This window comes from Chrysochloris asiatica, unplaced genomic scaffold, assembly GCF_000296735.1.
Source record: "Chrysochloris asiatica unplaced genomic scaffold, ChrAsi1.0 scaffold00295, whole genome shotgun sequence".
In the NCBI taxonomy this organism is placed as follows: domain Eukaryota; kingdom Metazoa; phylum Chordata; class Mammalia; order Afrosoricida; family Chrysochloridae; genus Chrysochloris; species Chrysochloris asiatica.
Window position 1 is genome coordinate 143400 of NW_006408813.1, and position 22396 is coordinate 165795.

Below are 22396 nucleotides of genomic sequence, written 5' to 3' on the forward strand. Positions count from 1 at the left end.
ATGAGTCAGAACCAACCTGGTGGCATTTAACAACAGCATATATAAATATAAATACAAATGCTGTTGTTGTTGTTAATTGCTGTCAAGATGGTTCTGACCCATAGCGGCCCTATATAGGGTTTGCAAGGAGTAGCTGGTGAACTTGACCTATCCATCTTGCAGTTCAAATCAACTTTGCAGTCTAGCACATTAGCCCACAGTGCCACACCAGGACTCTAATGATATATATATAATGTTGTTGTTGTTATTAAGTGCCATGGCATTCGTTCCGACTCATAGTGACCCTTATAGGATTTCTGAGGAGCAACTGGTGGGTTTGAACCACTGAGTTTGCAGTTAGCAGTCCATTGCTCATCTTACAACATGAAACCAGGACTCACATTGTTGTTTTTGTTGCTGTTAGATGCTATTGAGTTGGTACCGACTCAGTAACATTATGCACAATAGAATGAAACACTGCCCGGCCCTGCACCATCCTTACAATTGTTATACTTGAACCCATTGCTCTTGCCACTGTGCCAGTCCATCTCGTCGGGGGTTTCTTCTTTTTCACTGACCTTCCACTTTACCAAGCATGATGTCTTTCTGCAGGGATTGGTCCCTCCTGATACGATGTCTGAAGTATGAGAGAGAAAGTCTTTCACATTGGCGAGCTACAAATCTAAACTACAATAAACTGGCAACGATCAAGAAAACAGAAAATAAATGCTGACAAGGTTATGGGTGACCTGAAACCCTTACACATTGCTGGTGGGATTATAAAATGGCACAACCAGTATGGTAAATAGTGTGGTGCTTCCTCAACATGCTAGAAAAGGAAATTCTTTACTATCTATCAATCCCACTCCTAGGTGTCTTAGAAATATAAGAGCAGTGACTCAAAGAGACATATGCACATCTTTGTTCACTGCAGTATTATTCATAAGAAAAAAAAAAAAAAACTATAAACAAGTGAGGAATGGATAGCGTGTCACATACATACATTGGAAGACCATGCAACTATCAAAAAGAATAATTATAAGGAATATTATGCAACTGTAAAGAATAATAACGGGGTCCTAGTGTGGCACTGAGGGTTAATATGCTGGACTGCAAGGTCCATTGGAACCTCCAGGTCGGCAGTTCAAGCTTGGACCTCCTTGGAAATCCTATACAGGGTCACTATAAGTTAGAACTGACTTGACGGCACTTAACAACAATAAGGAATAAAGAGTTTGTGAAAAATCTTATATCATGGAGGAATCTGGAAGGCTTTATGTTGAGTTAACTAAGCCAATCACAAAAAAAGACAAATTATGCATGGTCCCACTATTATGAAAAAAAAAGAAAATGTAGACACACAGAGAAACATTCTTTGATGATTAAGAGGCATTTATGCACTCTTACCCTGTTCACTTCCTAAATAAGATCCATAATTGTGAGTGTTGTCTGAGTCTTGTATGGCCATTGTAACAGAGGAGCAGACCTAGATGTGAAGCATAGTGTGCTATGGGAGAGGCGGTTGGTGTCAGAAGAGGGTAAAGAAGGTTGAAGGGTGGAGGCATGTCTGACCTCCGCTTCATAGGAAGTGGCCTTGGGCTGCTTTTGAGTTTAATTCTCCTTACCTCTTGTGAAGCCAGAGGAAGTCAGGTATGGCCTCCCTGCCCTTCTTGAACACCCCAACACCCCAACCCCTACTCTGTCATCATTCATAGGAAATAGCCATGTCATGTTCATTAATAACCCATGCAACAACCAACCTCAAACTTTCTCCACCTCCCCAACTCTTGTTAAGTGCTATTGAGTCAGTTCTGACCCATAGAAAACTCGTATAGGGTTTCTAAGGAGTGGTTGGTAGTTTAAACCATTGATCTTGCAGTTCAAACTGATCTCGTGGTCGAGTGCTTATCTTGCGCTGCCACACAAATCTAGTGCCCATCAGTTCCTTTTTATTCCAGCCAACCTCCTGTAAGACCACACCCTGGACTTTGTAATTACCAAAAAGTGTTCCATCTTTTAAATCTCAAATATCAATATTCCAGCCTCAGAGAGTTACCATTTATATACCTCTCACTTCCTATAAAAAATGTTCTTCAGCTTCACTAAGATAGTCTGTTCCCTTGATTTCTTCATTTGCTACCAGCTAATCAGACCCTCAAGAATAGTGAGGTTGGCCCAGAATTGGACAGTGTTTCGTTCTGCTCTGCATAAGGTCGCTATGAGTCAGTACTGACTCAATGGCACCTAACAACAACAATCAGCCCCTCAGAGTCTCACTTTCTTCCTAATGCTGCTTCAAGTCTATGGTCAATACCGTAAACTTCTGTTTCACGTACACTTTCAACATCCACCAACCCTCATTTTTAGTTCTCTTTTGCATTTAAGTAACATTTATCAAAGACTTACTTAGTTTTAGGCAATTTACATGCATACTTCCATTTCATTTTACTGACAATATGCTAATGTCAAGATCATTGGTTCAAACCCACCAGCCACTCTTTGGAAGCACTATACAAGGTTGCTATAAGTCAGAACCAACTCAACAGCACTTTACAACAACAACAATAGTAACTACATCATACAAAATAATAAAAATAAATGAAAATACCCAAAACACAAGGATTCCATTTGAATCCCAATATTCAAATTAAGAAGTCCTGGTGTCACAATGATTAAGCACTCAGCTGCTAACCAAAATATCAGTGGTTCGAACCTAACAGCAGCTCTGCAGTAGAAAGACTTGCTTCTGTAAAAACTTACAACCTTGCCAGCCAACAAGCACAAAGAAATGCTCTTGATAATTAGCTATTGTTGTTGTTGTTAGTGTAATTGAGTCAGTTCCGACTCATAACGACCCTGTATAGGGTTTCTGAGGTGCAGCTGGTGAGTTTCAACTGCTCACCTTGCAGTCTGTAGTCCAGTGCTGATCCTACAGTGCTACCAAAACAACAATGAAATATCATCTCACTCCAGTATTAATAGCAAAGTTCAAAAAATCAGAAAACAGCAAATGCTACCAAGGGTGTGGAGAGATTAGAACTACACTGCTGATGGGACTGTAAAATGGAGCAAGCACTGTGGAAAATGGTATGGCACTTCCTCAAAAAAGTTGGAAATAGATCTACTATAAGAACAATCCCCTATTTGATGTATATCCTAGATAAATAATAGTTGTAACACAAATAGATATATGCACACCCATGTTCATCACAGCACTGTTCACCATAGCAAAAAGATGGAATCAGCCTTAATGCCCATCAATGGAAGAATGGATAAACAAACTTTGGTTCATACACACAATGGAATACTACACAATATTAAAGATTAACGAGGGGATGGACTTCCAGCCAAACAGCAGACTAGGCAGACACACTACACAGAATCTCTACAACAAAGATAGGAGAGAGCAAATGAAACAGAGACAGATGAAAATCCTGGAACCCTGAACTTCAGAGGAAATATTAGAGAAGTGAATTCAGTGCTTGCTGGGAGAAAAAGCTGAGCAGAAATGGTGAGAGAGGGAGACTGACTACGTAACCATCTTGAACTTTTATGAGCAGCTTGGGCAACAGATAGTGGGTGACATGGCAGAGCATATGGACACAGATGACAAGAAAGGTGTGATTCCTTCTTTCCCCCCATGCTTCCTTGGTAATCAACGGTGCCGCCAGTTCCCACCCTCATCCACTTCCAGCACAGACCCTGCTTTCTGGAAGTTAGGAGCCTCATGGTTGTGAGCTATGCCAGTATGAGGCAGAGGTTAGCTTCACTGCTTTGGTGCCTAGATTCAGGCAGACTTGGCTCCAAATGTCCAGAGCCCACAGAGCCACCAGACCAACGTTAGTCTAGTAGAAACCCTCATAACCAGCCACCCTGCCCACAGCTGCCCTAACAGACACTGAAACCATCTCTATCAAGGGTCTTTGTACAGGTTCCTCAAGAACACAATTAAGTGCTCTAGAATACTCATTCTACAAAATGTTGTCCGTAACTTGTCATGATTCACACAAAAGAAAACCTCTGAGTGGTCAATAAAACACAGGTTTTCTGGTATTCTCTGCTTTCAGTCAAAATCCATCTGACTTCAGTAGTCCACATCCTTATGTGAATCCGGCTTGAACCTCTGGCAGTTCCTGTCAATGTACTATTGTAGCCATTTTTTAATTATCTTTAGAAAATTTTTACTTGTATGCAACATTAAAGATATAGTCTGATGATTTCTGCACTCTATTGTGTCACATCTCTTTGGAATGGGCACAAATATGGATCTTTTCCAATCAGTTAGCCAGGTAGCTGTCTTCCAGATTTCTTATCTACAGTGCCTCATCAGTTTGCTGAAATTTTTCAATTTATGTTCCGTCAATTCCTGGAGCCTTGTTATTTGACAATGCCTTCAGTGCACCTTGAACTTCTTCCTTCAGTGTACCTTGGACTTCTTTCTTCAGTGCCACTGGCTCTTGGTCATATGCTGCTTCTTGAAATGGTTGAACATCGACCATTTCTTTTTGGTACAGTGACTCTGTGTATTCCTTCCATCTTCTTTGATCCTTTCAATATTTTGCCCGTAGAATCCTTCAATAAAGCAAGTTGAGGCTTGAAATTTGTTCTTCAGTTCCCTCAGCTTGAGAAATGCATAACATGTTCTTCCCTTTTCATTTCTTAACTCCAGATCTTTGTATATTTCATTATAATATTTGACTTTATCTTTTCGAGCTGCCCACTGAAATTTCCTATTTAGGTCTTTTACCTCCTCATTTCTTCCATTTGCTTTAGCATCTTCATGCTGGAGAGCAATTTTCAGAGTTTATCCTGATATCTATTTTTTTCTTTGTCTTCTTTCTTGCCTTCTGAAGGACCTTTTGCTCTCTTCCTGTATGATGTTCTTGTTTTCATGCCACTACTCTTCTGGTCTTCGGTCTTTAGTGTCTAATGCATCAGATCTGTTCTTGAGATGATCTCTGAATTCAGGTGGGATATCTTCAAGGACATATTTCGGCTCCCGGAACTTGCATATGAGCAATATATGGTCTGTTCTGCAGTCTGCCCCTGGCATTGTTTTGACTGATGATATGGAGCTTTTCCACTGTCTCTTTCCACAGATGTAATCCATTTCATTTCTGTGTATTCCATGTGTATTGTCATTTTTCTATATTGCTTAAAAAAGGTATTTGCAGTAAAGAAGTCACTGGTCTTGCAAAATTCTATCATGTGATCTCCAGCATTGTTTCTATCACCAAGGCCATAGTTTCCAAAGACTGTTCCTTCCTCTTCATTTCCAACATTTACATTTCAATCCCCAGTAATTATCAATATGTCTTGATTGCATGTTTGGTCAGTTTCAAGCTGAAAAAAAAAAACTGTTGTTGATGTTAAGTGCCCTCAAGTCAGTGCTGACTCATAGTGACCATATATTTGGTTTTCGAAGAGCAGCTGGTGAGGTTGAACTGCTGACCTTGCAGTTCAAACTGACCTTGAGGTCCAGTCCATACCAGGACTCTGAAGAAGTTGGTAGCATTCTTCAATTTCACCATCACTGGTGTTAGCAGTTGGTGTGTAAATGTGAATAACAGGTGTACCAACTGATTTGCCTTGTACGCATATGTATATGATAAAAATTGATCTTGAAATGTTCTTTAATTATGACGAATGTGATGCCATTCCTCTTCAATTTGTCATTCCCAGCATAGTAAACCATGTGGCTGGTCAGATTCAAAATGGCCAACACCAGTCTATTTCAGCTCATTAATGCCAGAATACTGATGTTTATGCATTCCATTTCATTTTTGATAACTTATAATTTTCCTAGATTCATACTTCATACATTTCATGTTACAATTATAAATGGATGTTTACAACTGTTTCTCCTCATTTTGAGTTGTGCCACATCAGCAAATGAAGGTATCCAAAGCTTTATTCCATTCATGTCATTACAATCAACTTTACTTTAAGGAGGCAGCTCTTCCCCAGTTGTATTTTGAGTGCCTTCCAACCTGAGGGGCTCATTTCCGGCACTATAGCTGACAATATTCTGGTGCTGGATTATATGAAGAAAACGTGACATCAGGATTGGAGGAAGACTTATTAACAATCTGTGATGTGCAGATGATATAACCGTGCTTTCTGAAAGCAAAGAGAACTTAAAAGACTTCCTGATAAAGATCAAAGACCACAGCCATCAGTATGGGTTGCACCTAAGTATGAAGAAAACAAAAATCCTCACCAGTGGACCAATAAACAACATCCATATAAGTGGAAAAAAGTTGAAGTTATCAAAGACTTCATTTTGTTCTGTTCAATCATCAATACACATGGAAGCAGCAGTCAAGAAATCGAACAATGTATTGCATTAGGCAAATCTGCTACACAGGACCTCTTTAAAGTGTTGAAGAGCAAAGATGTCTGCTTGAGGACTAAGTTGCACCTGACCCAAGCCATAGTATTTTCATCAACTTCACATGCATGTGAAAGTTGTACAGTGAATAAAGAAGGCTGTAGAAAAGTTTATTCATCTGAGTAATGGTGTTGGAGGAGAATATTAAGAGTACCATGGAATGCCAAAAGAACAAACAGATCTGTGTTGGAATTACAGGCAGAATGCTTCGTGGAAGCCAGCATGGAGAGACTTTGTCTCTCATACTTTGGGCATATTATAAGGAGGGATCAATCCCTGGAGAAGGATGTCATGTTTGGTAGACAGTTGGAGACAAAGAGGAAGACTCCTAAAGAAGACTGGCACAGTGGCAGCATCAATGAGCTGTTAGGTTAGTGCAGGACTGGGCAGTGTTTCATTGTGTTGTACATAGGGCTGCTATCAGTCTTTACTGACTGGATGGCACCTAACAACACAAATATTCAGAACAATCCATCTCTCCTTCCTGATCTGTCTTATTTTGGAAGCTCATCTGAAACTCTCCACCATGGGCGACCCTGCTGGTATTTAAAATACAGGAGGCATAGCATCCAGAATCACAGCATCCCCCAATCCAGCATTGTACAGCAAACTCACAGATAAGTGGTAGAGACATCAGTATACAATCATCAGTTAAATACAAATACAACTCCACAATGTCCTGGAGACAACAGATAATTTTAGCTCACAGGAAGAAACAAATTACCAATATATAGAGCCAGAAAACATTTTTGAGGAATGAAAGGTAATACAACTAACTGAAAAATAAGTCTAAAGAATGAAATTTCAGTACCTTCAAAGTTTTGAGAGAAAGACTGAGGAAAGTATGGAGAATACAGAAAAAAAAAAAAAACTTTAGAAGAATTCATGAAAAAACTACAAGAACAATCAGAAAATAGATTCAAATTTAGAAATGATACACAGCCTGCAATATGAAATCCAGAAGGTTAGTACTAAGATTTCAGAAATGCACAATGCATTGAAAGAGCACAATTGAAAAGCAATTGAAGCCTGAATTAGTGAGCTTGAAGATAAATCGCTCAATACTAGTATGCTAGAAGAACAATCAGAAAAAAAGAATGAAAAAAATCTAAAGAAAGCCTAAGATTTATGTTGGACACTATTTCAAGAGAAATAAAAAGCAGAGTATATGCTGAAAACTTCCCTAACGTCATAAGCATGCAAGAACCTGAAGGAACCTCAAACAGGATAAAATCCAAATGAAAATCACTAAAACGTATCATAATCAAACTTTCCAAACCCAAAGATAAGGAAAGAATCCTGAATGCAACTCAGAAAAAAAGAAAAGTTGCTTCAAAAGGCGAACCAATTAAACTAAGCTTTGATTTCTCAGTGGAAACCGTGGAGGTAAAACTCTTAAAAATAAAAATAAAAAATGCTAACCAAGAATCAGACACCCAACAAATCTGTCCCTTAGATACAAAATGAAATTAGCACATTTCCAGATTAACAGAAATTAAAGGAATTTGGACTGAGAACCAACAGCAGACAACACCCTAAGATTAACATACATGTCAACAGTATCCAGGACTCAATCCAGATATGTTGTTGCTAAGTGCTCATAGTGACCTTGTATAGGGTTTCCAAAGAGCAACGTGTGGGTTTGAACCAACAGCCTTGTGGTTAGCAGTCCAGTGCTAATCCTAAAGTGCCACACCAGGGATTAAAAGTAAAACAAACCTACAATACTGTAAATCATGAACCAGAGATGTTACCTTATAATAAAGTCAACTACAAAGCAAAAAGAGGGAATAGCGTAGATACAGAACTTCCAATGGTAAAGTCAATTTCAAGGTAAAACAGAGTATTTAAAATAGGGAAAATATTATATTAGTAAATTACAAGGTAACCTCAAAGAAAATAAATATACCTTCACGTCAGAATCAAAAAGAGGAAAATAAGAAAGATTTATTAATTAACACAACAGAAATGAAAAGGAAAAGGAAAACTCATAAACAAAATGAACTCAGTGCAGAAAATTAACTACAACATGAAACCAGCAGCAGCACACAAAATACACTCAGTATGGATAGACACACAGGTTGAATGGATGTGTGAAGGAGCGTGGTAGTATATTCACAAATATGTAAACATTGGGCAGAGGAGAGTTGTACATGGATATTTACCTTTGTTGCACATATATTCAGGAATGTGGTGGAGTGTACAGTGGGCAAAAGTATAAAAAACTTCTTAGATATTACAAAACACCTTGAGCATATGAATTACAAGGCTTGGGAACTCAGAACTGTAGACTCACGGGACACCATTGACAATTGGCATAACATAGTCCACAAAGACAATGTTCTTCATCCCACATTGGTGAACAGTGACTGGGATCTTAAAAGCTTATGAGTGGCCATCTAAGGTGCAACTATTGGTGTCTACCTGTATGGAAGAAAGAGTGATGAGAATTGAAGACAAAGACACATGGGAACAATTAGTCCAGTGGACTAATGGACCACATGAACAGCAGTGTCCATGACCCTGAGGCCAGAGGAACTTGGTGCCTGACTACCAACACCAACTGCTCTGAAAGCAATCACATTAGAAGGTCCTGGGTAGAGTGGGAGAACACACAAAATAAAACTCAAAATCATAAGAAAGACCAGACTTACTGGTCTTACAGAGAGATTGGTGAAATGCTGAGACTGTGGTTCTTGGTCACCTTTCAGGTCTGGAACTGAACTCATGCCTGTGGCTCAATTTTCAGCCAAGCTTTTGTTTTATTTTAAAGATGAAAAACCTGAGGTTTTGAAAGGATACGTTGCCCAAGTCCATACACTTAGGCAGGACTCAAAAACAAAACAAAAAGCAAAAACACCCTGTTGATAGCAAGTTGATTGTAATTCCTTGAGACTCTGTAGGACAGACTGTAACTCTCACATAGGGTTTCCAAGGTTGTCCTTAAAAGAAGCAAACCACCACATCTTTCTCCTCAGGAACAGCTGTTACGTTGTTTCAACTTCCAACCATTTGGTTAGTAGCAAAGCACTTAACCATGGTGCCACCAGGACTTAAAGCCATGCCTGTAAAACTCTCTCAACCACAATGCAATACTGCCCCCTGCTGCTGTACCAGCCCTACAAATTCTCAGCACAAAATCGGCCTTCCTTATTTTTATAACTAAAAGGACTGAGCATTACTGAAGAAAATTTCATACAACTGTGCAGATGAATGCTTCTACAAACCTCTTATTTCTTACCGCAGATGAGTCCTTCACAGCATTTATCAGTTCCTTTACTTATGGTTAGCTCATCCCCATTTCTCACAATAATGATTTCAAATATTTGTCTCTCTACTCAAGTTCTCTACCCATTTTCCAGTATCCTCATTCTCAGACTCCTACATCGTTAATATTGAGTCAGCTGGGGTGCAATCAATCCTTCATCTTTCCAGTCTTCCAACTATAGTTTTCTTGCTGTAGCTATCCATTTCTTTTCCCCCTTACACAAACATGAGTTTTCCCTAGCCCCTACATGATGAACCATAAGATCAGTTTGAACTGAAATGTCGATGGTTCAAGCTCACCAGCTGCTCCTCAGAAACCCTATACAGTGTCTCTGGGAATCGAAGGCACTTAACAACAACAACAACACTTGTGCTAGGAGCCCTGCTGGTGCTGTGGGTTAAGTGTTGGGCTGTTAACCTAAAGGTCAGTGGTTTAAACTCATAATACACTTTGCAGGAGAAAGAAAGATTCTGCAAAGCTTTGTTGTTAAGTACCGTGGAGTCGTTTCCGACTCATAGCGACCCTGCACAGGTTTCCGAGGCTGCAAATCTTTACGGGAGCAGAAAGCCTCATCTTTCTCCCGCGGAACAGCTGGTAGTTTCGAACTGCGGACCTTGAGGTTAGCAGCCCGATTTGTAACCACTACGCTCCCAGAGCTCCTTACAGCCATGGAAATGCTACAGAGCTGGAATCACCTTGATGGCCCTGTGTTTACTTGTGCCATCTCTATTATTTCTTTCTTAAGCTACTGTTTTATAAATGTTTTCTCAGGATTTGATTTTGGAATTCTTTATATTATCTTGTCATGGCATATTAATATGCCCAAGTATCTTCTAATTCCTAACGTCACTCTTGTGGCTCTGTATCCAGCTCCACTGACCTAATTGGGTCTTTTTCCCTTTACAGCAAAGCTTCTTTCAGAGTAGCTTACATTGTCTCTGTATTTGTTCATTTTACCAGAAATTAAGCTTCCAATTCTCCACTTAACCTTTCTCCATTTGCCTTCATGTCATACATATTCTTATCTGCCTTAGTTTACATGATAAACTTTTCTTATCTATGATAGTATTCTCTTGTCCTTTTCACTGGCCTCAGTCTTGGTCTGGCTGCCCTTTCAATGGTATTGTTGTCTTGCTATTGCTGATGTTGTTGTTGATAAGTGCCATAGAGTAGGTTCCTACCCTATATATGGTTTCCAAGGAGTGGCTGGTGAGCTTGAACCACTGACCTTGCAGTTCAAACTGACTTTGCAGTCCAGCACATTAGCCCATAGTGTCACACCAGAACTACACTGTTGATGTTGTTGTTGTTGTTGTTAAATGCCGTTGAGTCAGTTCTGATCCATAGCACCCCTATATAGGGTTTCCAAGGTGGCTGTTCAAATGGCTTTAGGAGCAGCTGGTGAGCTTGAACCGCCGACCTTGCAGTTCAAACGCCTTTACAGTCTAGCGCATTAACCCACAGAGCCACACCAGGACTCCATTGCTGATGTTAGTTACCGTTAAATTGATTCTGACTCATGGCGATGCCATGTGTACAGAGATGTGTTCAAAGATGTGACATTTTAGAAGCAGATCACCAAACCTGTCTTCCAAGGCACCTTTGGATGTGCCACCAGACTTTTGGCTAGTAGTGGAACACATAACCTTGTGTTATTATTAAGTGCTGCCGAGTAGGTTCTGACTCATAGCAACCTTGTATAGGGTTTCCGAGGAGCAGCTGGTGGGTTAGAACTGCTGACCTTGTTGTTCTCAGTCCAGTACTGATCCTACCACACTACACCAGGGGTCTTTAAAACCCTGTAATGATACTTATTTGCTTTTAGGCTTGAGGTCTGTGTACTTTATCATGTCCTGTTAGTCCCGCCATGATCTGGCCCTAGCTTCATATTTAGTTACTACCTCACTCTGTGACCCTTTTACTCTGTTGTTGTTATTGTTAAGTACCATAAAATCAGTTTCAACTCATAACGACCCTGTGTAGGGTTTCCCAGGAGCGACTGGTGAGCTTAAACTGCCGACCTTGTGGTTCAAGACGACCTTGAAGTGAACACTTATAATTCTTCAGACCAACCTTCTGACTGGTATTGTTAGGCCCCAGATGGCTCTATCCAGTAGGGGACCCCAAAAAGATTACCAGGACTCGAGTTTGATGCAACGCACTGGGGTCCACCTTCACTCACAAAAGCAGGAGACAAAGGCGACCCCCCTTTACAGTACAAGCCAGTTTTTATAAGGTTTTAGGGGCATAATTGTGCAGTACCATAGATACAATTTCTGATTGGTTAACATTTGGCAAAGTATGAGATGTTACAGTTTAATTGGTCAGTACTGGTGGTCTTTGTTCTTAGGCTAGGGTAAAGGAAAACATCTGGCATCTGGCCTTGGGTCCTGTCTATTCTCTATCTAGTTCCCGCTGTTGCTAGGGGTGAAAAGATATTGTAAGGCAGCATGAGCTGATTTAGCACGTTCCTGGAACAGGAGGACGTGTTCAGGCTAATGTACAGAATGGAGATTGACCTCGTCTCTGGAGGGAACTAAAAACTGAGGCCTTGTCTATTTAAAATGCTTTTCTGAGCCTGACTAGAGTTTAGTCAAGCAGTCTCTAAGTAGGCAAAATCAGGTAAAATCAGTTAGGTCCTTACAGTATCTGAGTCTGTGTATCTGATATTTCTTCTATCAGGAATGGCATTTCTCTCTCAAAGACATGGATCATCCAAATCTTCAGAGTTTAGAACATGTGGCAACTGTGATATTTGCTGTTACTACTTGCTGTTAAAACTTGCAATTTTTACTTGCTTTTGAACTGATGTGCCCCTGACCCCATACAAGTTACTCTCAACCTCTTATACAATAATTCACAAGGCTACATACACATTACCTCTTCTCATTCAGCATCACCCAAACAAACCCATGAAAGATTCTGAATTTTGATAAACATCATCTATGTTGGTTGTTGTTATTGTTATTAAGTGCCGTCGAGTCTATTCTGACCCATAGAGACCCTGTATAGGATTTCCAAGGAGCAGCTGGGTGAGTTTGAACCATTGATCTTGCAGTTCAAACGACTTTGCAGTCTGATGCATTAGCCCACAGCGCCACACCAGGACTTCTATCTACATTGGTACCGTGGGTTAAATGTTGAACTAATAACCTCAAGGGCAGCAGTTCAAACCCACCACCCATTCTGCGGGTGAAATATGAGACTGTCTGCTCTTGTAAAGATTTGTAGCCTTGGAAACCTTAAGGAGTCATTCTACTGTACCCTATGTAGGACCACTATGAGTTGCCATGGATTTGATGGCAGTAGGTTATACTGGCTCAAACATAATCAGTTTATTGTTGACATTATAGAAATGGAGCTTTAGTATCTCTTTGGATTTCCTTTCATTTCTCACTTTGCATCAGTTTTAAAAAGTCATGCTTCTTTTCCTCTAAACTTGAAGAACATGAAATTATGAATAGATAGGAAATCACTTTGCAAAGTAAACTTGTAAGGTGCTATTATTGTTGTTATGATAATAATTGCCACCAAATGAAAAAGTCTGTCAAAAGCAGAGCGTGAGACATAATGATTGATTTTTTTTTATTTGTCTTCAGGGCCAATTTGCCATAAACAGAAAACGCTTTATGATTCATGGCTGATTCATATGGGCTCTCAGTTTGTGGATCCTGTCTTTAATTTAGCATTGCAAGTGTTACATTTCATTTCCCCTTGGCTAGGACCCACTTGGCTGTGGATTCCTAAATGAGCTCCGATTCACCTTCCAGGGAGCCAATTACCCAGAAAATGAGCACATAGTTGATGCTCATCATAATGAGTTCTTTTATTTCCAGTTTATTATTGGAAAAATGGTTGAAAGTTGAAGGACTTGTTCTCCTGACACTGAAAAAGGCACCAAGAATGGTTCTAGACTAATTTTGAGAAAGGCTAGAAAATTACATTTTAATTTTCCTTTTGAACAACTATTACAGAAGAGACCGAAAGTAGAGGATTTCTCAAGTATTTATTTTTCCCTTGTGGATAAATTTCCAGTGCTAAAACCCAAAGGAATGGGTTTATCTTTCAAAGATTGAGATTGTTTCTTGGTTTTCACTTTTCTCTACCATTTTTACATTACACTGATTTTCTTGACCAAGCACACACTAAACCAGTCATTTAGAATGTTAATAAAGGACTACTGGGATCCTAATCAAGGAAACAGTGACACCGGAGACAGAGGCAGAGCTGATGGCATGGAGAGATAGAGCAGCTGAGAACTCTAGACTCATGTAAAGAGAAAGGCTGTAATGTGCTCTTTGGTTGTTTAAAGATTATATATTCCTATGTGTTTTTGTGTACATTTAAAAAAAAAAAAGCGGGAATAGAGATAAATACTGTTAACTGATGGTGCATGGAGAGGATTGTAAGCGTTGCAATGAAACAAAACATGATTGGTTGAGTGCAAAACCGATGTTCTGCCGTGTAAATGATCATTCAGTTCACAATAAAACCATAAAAAAAAGGACTGCTATTTGTTGGTTTCTTTAAGATAAAATAAAATACAGAGATGATAAATCACTGATATGTGGCCTCATTTCTTCAAGTCAAAATAGCTCAGCACAATGGTCAGACGTATCTGGATTTTACCACCATGCGTGCTGTATGTTGGATTAAAGAGTACTGGACCAGGGATTGTAAACTCAAGTTCTACTTAGCTCTCCTACTTACTGACTTGCTGGATAATCTCACACATGTATTTTTCTCTCACTGGGCTAAATTTATCTATGAAACCAAGTATCAGGCTACAATTTATCTATGAATCCAAGTGTCAGACTAGGTCCATTGCTTGCTGGAAGAGAAGAGAACCTAAGAGGAAAATCAAAGACAATAGTCTTCATTGCACAGAAAACAAAAATACTCACAGCTGGACCAGTAAGTTATATTATGATAAATGGAGAAAAGACTGAAGTTGTCAAAGACTTCATTTTGCTTGGATTCACAATCAACAGGCATGGAAGCTGCAGTCAAGAAATCAAATGAAATGTTGCATTAGGCAAATTTGCTGCACAGGACCTCTTTAAAGTGTTAAAGAGCAAGGTACATGATTCAAAGCCTGGTATTTTCAGTCACATCATATGCATGTGAAAGTTGGAAAATGAATAAGGAAAACGGGAGAATAATTGATACACTGGAATTATGGTGCCTGAAAAGAATATTAAAAGTACCATGGACATCCAGAAGAACAGACAAAAAGTGTCTTGGAAGAAGTACAGCCAGAATGCTCCTTAGAATTCAGAATGGCAAGACTTTTTCACCCATATTTTTGGACATGTGATCAGAAGGGAGCAGTCCCTGGAGAAGGACATCATGTTTAGTAAAATGGAGGGTCAATGAAAAAGAGGAACACCCCCCCCCCAACAAGATGGATTAACACAGTGGCAGCAACAATGGACTCAAAGCTAACACAGTTGTGAGGATGGTGCAATACCAGTGTTTTGTTCTGTTGTGCATAGGTTCACTATGGGTTGAACTGACTCAGTAGCACCTAACAACAATGGCCTAAGGTTCTGTTCTAATATTGATGTGTCCATGCCCTCTATGATACTTAACTCCAGAATCCAGTTAAATTAACACTTCTCAGTAAGACACATGCATGACAGATAGCTGTAGCCTTTTAATCCTTCCTTCTCAGGAAGGAATTAAAAGTTGTTAAAAGGAAAGAAACACACACACAACAAAATTACTTCCAAGGCTAATTACATTTCTTTCCCTATTAAATAGAAAGGTGATTTCTCTCTCTCCATTTTCTGAAAAGCATACTGATAAACGCAAGCAGAGAGATTCCATTTAACTTGTCATTGTAAAGCACCAATAAAGAAAATTTCACTCTTCAGTATGCATACAATTCAGTACCATAGCTGAAGAATTGATCCTACATCAGATTTTATATGTTGCTTGGTGAAATATCCTTATTTCCATAGATAAACTTCAGTATTTCAATGGGAAAATTGTATTTGCACAGTAAGGAAATCCAAACGTACCAATGCTAGGGCTTCAAATCGGTTCATTCCTTCTGCTGAGAATTTGCTTTTTCACCACAGATACACAGAATCAGGGTGATCGCCTAGTGATCTATAAAAATCACATGGGATTGTATTAAAATGTAGATTCTGATTTGGTATATATCTGGGGTAGAAATACAAATTATCAGCATGGTGTCAAGCAGAATGATCTGATTCAAAGCCCCGAATAAAGCATTTCAGCCCCCAATACATTTCTCATTAAATTGAATATACATGTTTTACATAAGTTTTCTAAAAATTATCAAAACCTTGTTTTCATACCATATCAATAGATAAAAATAGCTTATTACTGCTCTGTTTAGACTGTAAAAGAACAACTTAAAGACCCTCAATTATAATGTTAGTAGTTTCAAATCAGTAATTACATTTGGTTATTTTGAAAATAGCCAGTTAAGAGTTGATTGACTGAATCCATTTGGTAGTTTGTAAATCACATTGCTTTTTGACAAAATCCAACCTTCTTGTTCTTTGTTTGCATGGTTTGTTTAGTAAAATTCAAGCAGGTCCTTTTTACTACTTCCACTACTACCAAACTTGTAAGTACAGAGACAGTCAGAGGGGTGCCTGGCACATAGTAGGTTCTCAATAAATATTTGTTGTCATAAATATTTGTTATCATTTGGCTGAGCCTTTAAAGTCAGATAAACATTCCTATCCTGTTGTGACATTTGTTTATTCTAGTCTTGAAGATTTTTTAAAGCTAGTCACTGTTTCCATTAGCTAAGACAATTATAATTAATTTAACTGCTCAATGCCTAACTTAGTTTCAAATTCTGAACTTCAGAAAGATCAATGAATTACATAATTAAAAGGTGTCATGTAGGAGAATTGTTTCTTACAGGAAGATTTACCCCATTGCTTCCACAATTAACAAAGAAGAAGATATAATGAAGACAAAGTATTTTCATGAAGTGAAGTCATTAACAATAGATTAGAAGTAGGATTCAGTTTCCTTCCCTATTAATGATATACTGGGCATCACGATCATCTTTTCAGTAAAGATGCAGAGGGTATTGTCACAGATTGAATTGTGTTTTCCCCAAATATGTGTCAACTTGACTAGGCCATGTTTCTCAGTATTATGTAATTATCTTCCAGTTTTGTGATTTGATGTAATTATCCTATGTGTTGTAAATCCTAATCTCTATAACGTTAATGAGGTGGGATTTTGATGGTTGATTGTGTGCCCTTAAGTGGGTTCTGTCTCATAGTGACCCTATATAGGGTTTCCGAGGAGGCTATAAATCTTTACAAGAATAGAAAGTCTCATCTTGCTCCTGTGGAGTGACTAGTAGGTTCAAACTTGGGGCAGGATTCAAGGTAGTTATGTTGGTAAGGCAGAATGCAAAGTACAGGATTCGTTTCGATCTTTATTCAATCTCTTTTGAGATATAAAAGAGATTAAACAAGTGAGAGGACATCAGAGGGACCTCCTACCATCAAAAAAGATCCAGATGTAGAGTGTATCCAGTAGACTCAAGGTACCTGCACTGAGAAACTCCTTGACCAAGGGAATATTGAGGACAAGGACTTCCCCTAGAGCCAGCAGAGAGAGAAAACCTTCCCCTGTTCTGGCACCCTGAATTCAGACTTCTAGCTTCCTAAACTGTTAAAAACAAAAAAATCCTACTTGTTAAATCCATCCCCTTGTAGTATTCCTGTTAGAATACTACTAAGGTAGGGATTATATTTTGTTACCTTCCTTGGTGAGATCCTATTGACTAAATATAGAACTAAGGCCAGCTCTTAAGTTAGGCATGCATTTAAAGAGTAGATCTTCCCTAAAAAATTTGTTGCTGTTGTTGTGATGTGCCTTCGAGTCGGTTCCTACCCATAGTGACCCTGTATAGGCTGGTGAGCTTGAACTGCTGACTTTGCAGTTCAAACAGCTTTGCAGTCTGACGCATTAACCCACAGAGCCACACCAGGACTCCTTCCTAAGAAATAGACGTCTATTTATCTACAACCACAACCAATCAAGACTAATATTGAAAATGCAACCAGAACAGGGTTATTATAATAGTGTTTCCTTCCCTGTTCCCACTGTGATATTAAACTCCTAATTTCAAGTCCAGTGGTTGGTTAATTCCATACTCAATGCAATCAACCTACATTCTACATTGTCCCTTTACTACATTTTGCCCACCACAATAAACTACCATTGGTGTTGTTAAGTGGTGTCAAGTCGGTTCTGACTCATAGCGACCTTATGCACAACAGAATGTAACAAATGGCCACTTAGGCACCATCCTCACAATTGTTTCTTTTGAGCTCATTGTTACTCCGTCACTGTACCAATTCATCTCCTTTGGGGTCTTCCTATTTTTGCTGACTCTCTACTTTACCAAATATGATGCTTATCTGAAGGGATTGGTCCTTCCTAAAACAAATGTCCGAAGTGTGAGAGGCTAAGTTTCACCATTGTAGTTTCTAAGGAGAGTTCTGGTTCTACTTCTACCAACACAGATTTGTTTGTTCTTCTGACAGTCCATGATACTTTTAATATTGTTCTCCAGCACCATAACGTGAATGCATCAATTCTTCTATAGTCTTGCTCATGCATATGGAGGCAATTGAAAATACCATAACTTGGGTCAGGCACACCTTACTCCTCAAACTGATATCTTTGCTCTTTAACACTTTAAAGAGATTTTGTGAAGCAGATTTTCTTAATGCAATACGTCCTTTGGTTTCTTATCTGCTACTTCCATGAGTGTTTATAGTGTGGATCCAAACAAAATGAAGTCTTTGACAGCTTTAATATTTTCTCCATTTATCATAATGTTATTTATTGGTCCAGTTGTGAAGATTTTAATTTTCTTGACAGTGAGGCGCAATACATACAAAGGCTTTTAGGAAGCAAAGTTGTGTCATCTGCATATCTCAGGTTGTTAATGAGTTATCCTCCAATCCTGATGCCATGTTCTTAATATAATCCAATTTCTGGGTTTACTTGCTCAGAATACAGATTGAATGAGTATGTTGAAAGGATAAAAAAAACCTTGGCACACTCTTCCTGATTTTAAATCATTCAGTATCCCCTTGTTCTGCTTAAACAACTGCCTCTTTGTCTATGTGTAGGTTCCTTATGACCACAATTAAGTGTCTGGAATACCCATTCTGCGCAATGTTAAACATAGATTGTCATGATCTACTCAGTCCAAAGCCTTTCCATACTCAATAAAGCACAAGTATTTTCTGCATTCAGCCAAGATCTATCTGATGTCAGCAACTATATTTCTAGTTCCACATCCTCTTCTGAATCCAGCTTGAATTTCTGGCAGGTCTCTGTTTTTGTATGGTTGCAACCATTTTTGAATAATCTTCAGCACATTGTTACTTGCATATAGTATTAATGATATTGTTCAGTGATTCCCATATTCCCTGGGTGACTTCTCTTTGGAATGGGCACAAATATGGATCTATGTCTATTGGTTGGCCAGGTAGCTGTTTTCCAAATTTGTTGGCATAGCTGAGTAAGTGCCTCCAGTGCTGCATCACTTTGCTGAACAATTTCAATTTGTATTCCATCAATTCCTGGAGCCTTGTTTTTTGCCAATGCCTTTAATGCAACATGAACTACTTCCTTCAGTAACATTGGATCTTGGTATTTGTTGTTGTTAGGTGCCTTCCAATTGGTACAGACTCTTAGTGACTCTATGCACAACAGAATGAAACACTGCTCGGTCTTACACCAACCTCACTATCATTGGTATGCCTGAGCCCATTGCTGCTACTACTGTGCCAATCCATCTCGTTAGGAACTGATCCCTCCTGACAATATGTCCGAAATATGAGAGATGAAGTCTGGGCATCCTGGTTTCCAAGGAGCATTCTGGCTGGACTTCTTCCAACATAGTTGGAAGTCCATGATATTTTAATATTCTCCTCCAACACAATCGCTCCAATGCATCAATGCTTCTATGGTCTTCCTTATTCAGTATCCAACTTTCTCATGCATATGAGGTTATTGAAAATACCATGGCTTGGGTCAGGAACACCTTAGTCCTCAAAGAGACATCTTTGCTCTTCCTGTGCAGCAGATTTGTTTAATGCAGTACACTGTTTGAGTTCTTGATTACTGCTTCCATGAGTGTTGATGGTTGATCCGAGCAAAATGAAGTCTTTGACAACTTCAGTCTTTTCACCATTTATATGGATGTTGTTTATTGGTCCAGTGGTGAGCAATTTTGTTTTCTTTACATTGAGATGCAACCCACACGGAAGGCTATGATCTTTGATCTTCATCAACACGTATTTTAAATCTTCTCTTTCCACAAGCAAAATTGCATCATCTGCATACTGCAGGTTGGTAATGAGTCTTCCTCCAATCCTGATGCCACATTTTTCTGCATAAAATCCAGCTTCTCGGATTATGTGCTGAGCATACAGATTGAATTAAGTATGATAAAAGACTACAACCCTGGCATGCACCATTCCCAATTTTAAACTATTTAGTGTTCCCTTGTTCTGTTCAAACAACTGCCTCTTGGTCTATGTAAAGATTCCTCGTGAGTACAATTAAGTGTTCTGGAATACTCATTCTACACAATCTTGTCCGTACCTTATCATGATCCACACAATCAAAGTGCTTTGCATCGTCAGTAAATCACAGGTAAAAGTCTTTCTGGTATTCTCTCAGCCAAGATCCATCTGACGTCAGCAGTGGTATCCCTCATTCCACATCCTCATCTGAATCCAGCCTGAACCTCTGGCAGTTCTCTGTCAATATACTTTTGCAGTTATCTTTGAATTATCTTTAGCAAAACTTTATTTGTATGAGATATTAATGATATTTTACAATGATTTCCACATTTTGTTGGGTCACCTCTCTTTGGAAAGGGCACAAATAAGGAACTCTTCCACTCAGTTGGCCATGTAGTTGTCTTCCAGATTTCTTGGCATAGATGAGTGCTCCATCAATTTGTTGAAAGATTTCAAATTTGTATTCCATCAATTCCCAGAGCCTTGGTCTTTGCCAATACCTTCAATGCACCTTGGACTTTTTACTTCAGTATCATTGGCTCTTGAATATATACTACCTCTTGAAATGGTTGAACATCAACCATTTCTTTTTTTTTTTTTTTAATGTAAAACTGATGATCTTGTTGTAAACCTTCACTCAATTTACAATAAAAAGTTTTTTAAAAACAAAATTGCAAAATCCACATTTTGAAATATTTCTGATGGTAATATAGTTTTATAGTTTTTCTGAGCCTGAAAATATTTTTTATAAAGATTTTATTATAGAATGGAATCTCATGTAATGAGTATCTTTTGTTTCTTCAACTAAAGTGAATTTATAATGAGATTATACACATGGAAGAATCTGTAACAGAAATTTTAATAAAAAATCAAGTACAGTGAAGCTGTTGAGAATTATAGTAAATATTTCATGCTCAAATCACAAGGCACTTTGTACTTTTCATAGTAGAAACAATGTATAATCTAATAAATACATTTTCTGAAGCTGATCAAGAATCAAAAATGTTACAATAAATTATCTTGTGATAAAATCCATCACAAATAATTAGACGTGCTGTTCTTAGGTGTCTATGAGTCAGTTCTGAAATGCTTTTGCCACTGTGTCAATCCATCTTATTGGGTGTCTTCCTACTTTTCACTAACCCTCCACTTTACCAAGGATGATTATCAGAGACTGGCCCCTCCTGATAACATGTATGAAATATGACTTCTAAGGAACGTTCTGGCTGTACTTCTTCCAAGACAGATTTATTTGTTCTTTTGGCAGTCCATGGTGCTTCTAATATTCTTCTCCCACACAGTAATTTAAATGCATTAATTCTTCTAGGATTTTCCTTATTCATTGTCCAACTTTTACATGCATAAGAGGCAACTGGAAATACCATGACTTATTTCAAGCTTACCTTAGTCCTCAAACTATTTTTGCTTTTGAACATGTTAAAGAGATCTTTTGCAGCAGATTTACCCAATGCAACATCTTTTGCTTTCTTGTCTGCTGCTTTCATGAGTGTTGATTGAGGATTCAAGCAAAAACGAGTCTTTGACAATGTCAATATTTTCTCCATTTATCATTATTTTATTTATTGGTCCAGTTGTGTGGATTTTGTTTTCTTTACGTTGAGGTGAAATACATATTGTTTGATCTTCAACATAAGTATTTCGAGTCCTTTTCACTTCCAGTAAGCAAGATTGTGTCACCTGCATGTTCCGGATTCTTTTTTCTTTCTTTTTTAGATCATTTGCCTTTTATTTTATATGGTGGGAAGGAAGCAGAAAGTTTCTGAATAAAGTACAAATATCTAATAGCATTATAGAGTAAATAAAATAGGTCTGAACAATGTATTGGACTGCTTCCCTGGTTCCTGAACTTCCCTTGGCCTTGCAAGATTTACACCTTCTTCCTTTTTGTGACTTTGGTTGGTGATTTGTATCTCTTGACTGACCTTCCTCCCCCAATGCAGTTTAGCATTTCAGCCAACACCGTAAACAAAAGGTGTATACATTTACCTTAGTACAAAATCTAAACTCTGTTTCCAAAGTGAATTGTGAGATGTGGAACTCACATAACTTAGTCTTTTGCTACTGTCCAAATTCTTCTCCTTTAACCATATAGCCTCCTTGGTACTCCTGAGCCATGCCTGGTATGCTTCTGCCTCAGGGCCTTTGCAGTATCTTTTCTTTTCCTTGGAAAGCTTTTCCCCAACTATC

At 38.6% G+C, this 22396-nt stretch overlaps 1 pseudogene; it reads left to right on the forward strand.

The window, feature by feature from the left end:
* Positions 1-13504, forward strand: part of LOC102830936 — a 155443-nt pseudogene extending 141939 nt beyond the window's left edge.
* The last annotated feature ends 8892 nt before the right edge of the window (positions 13505-22396 follow it).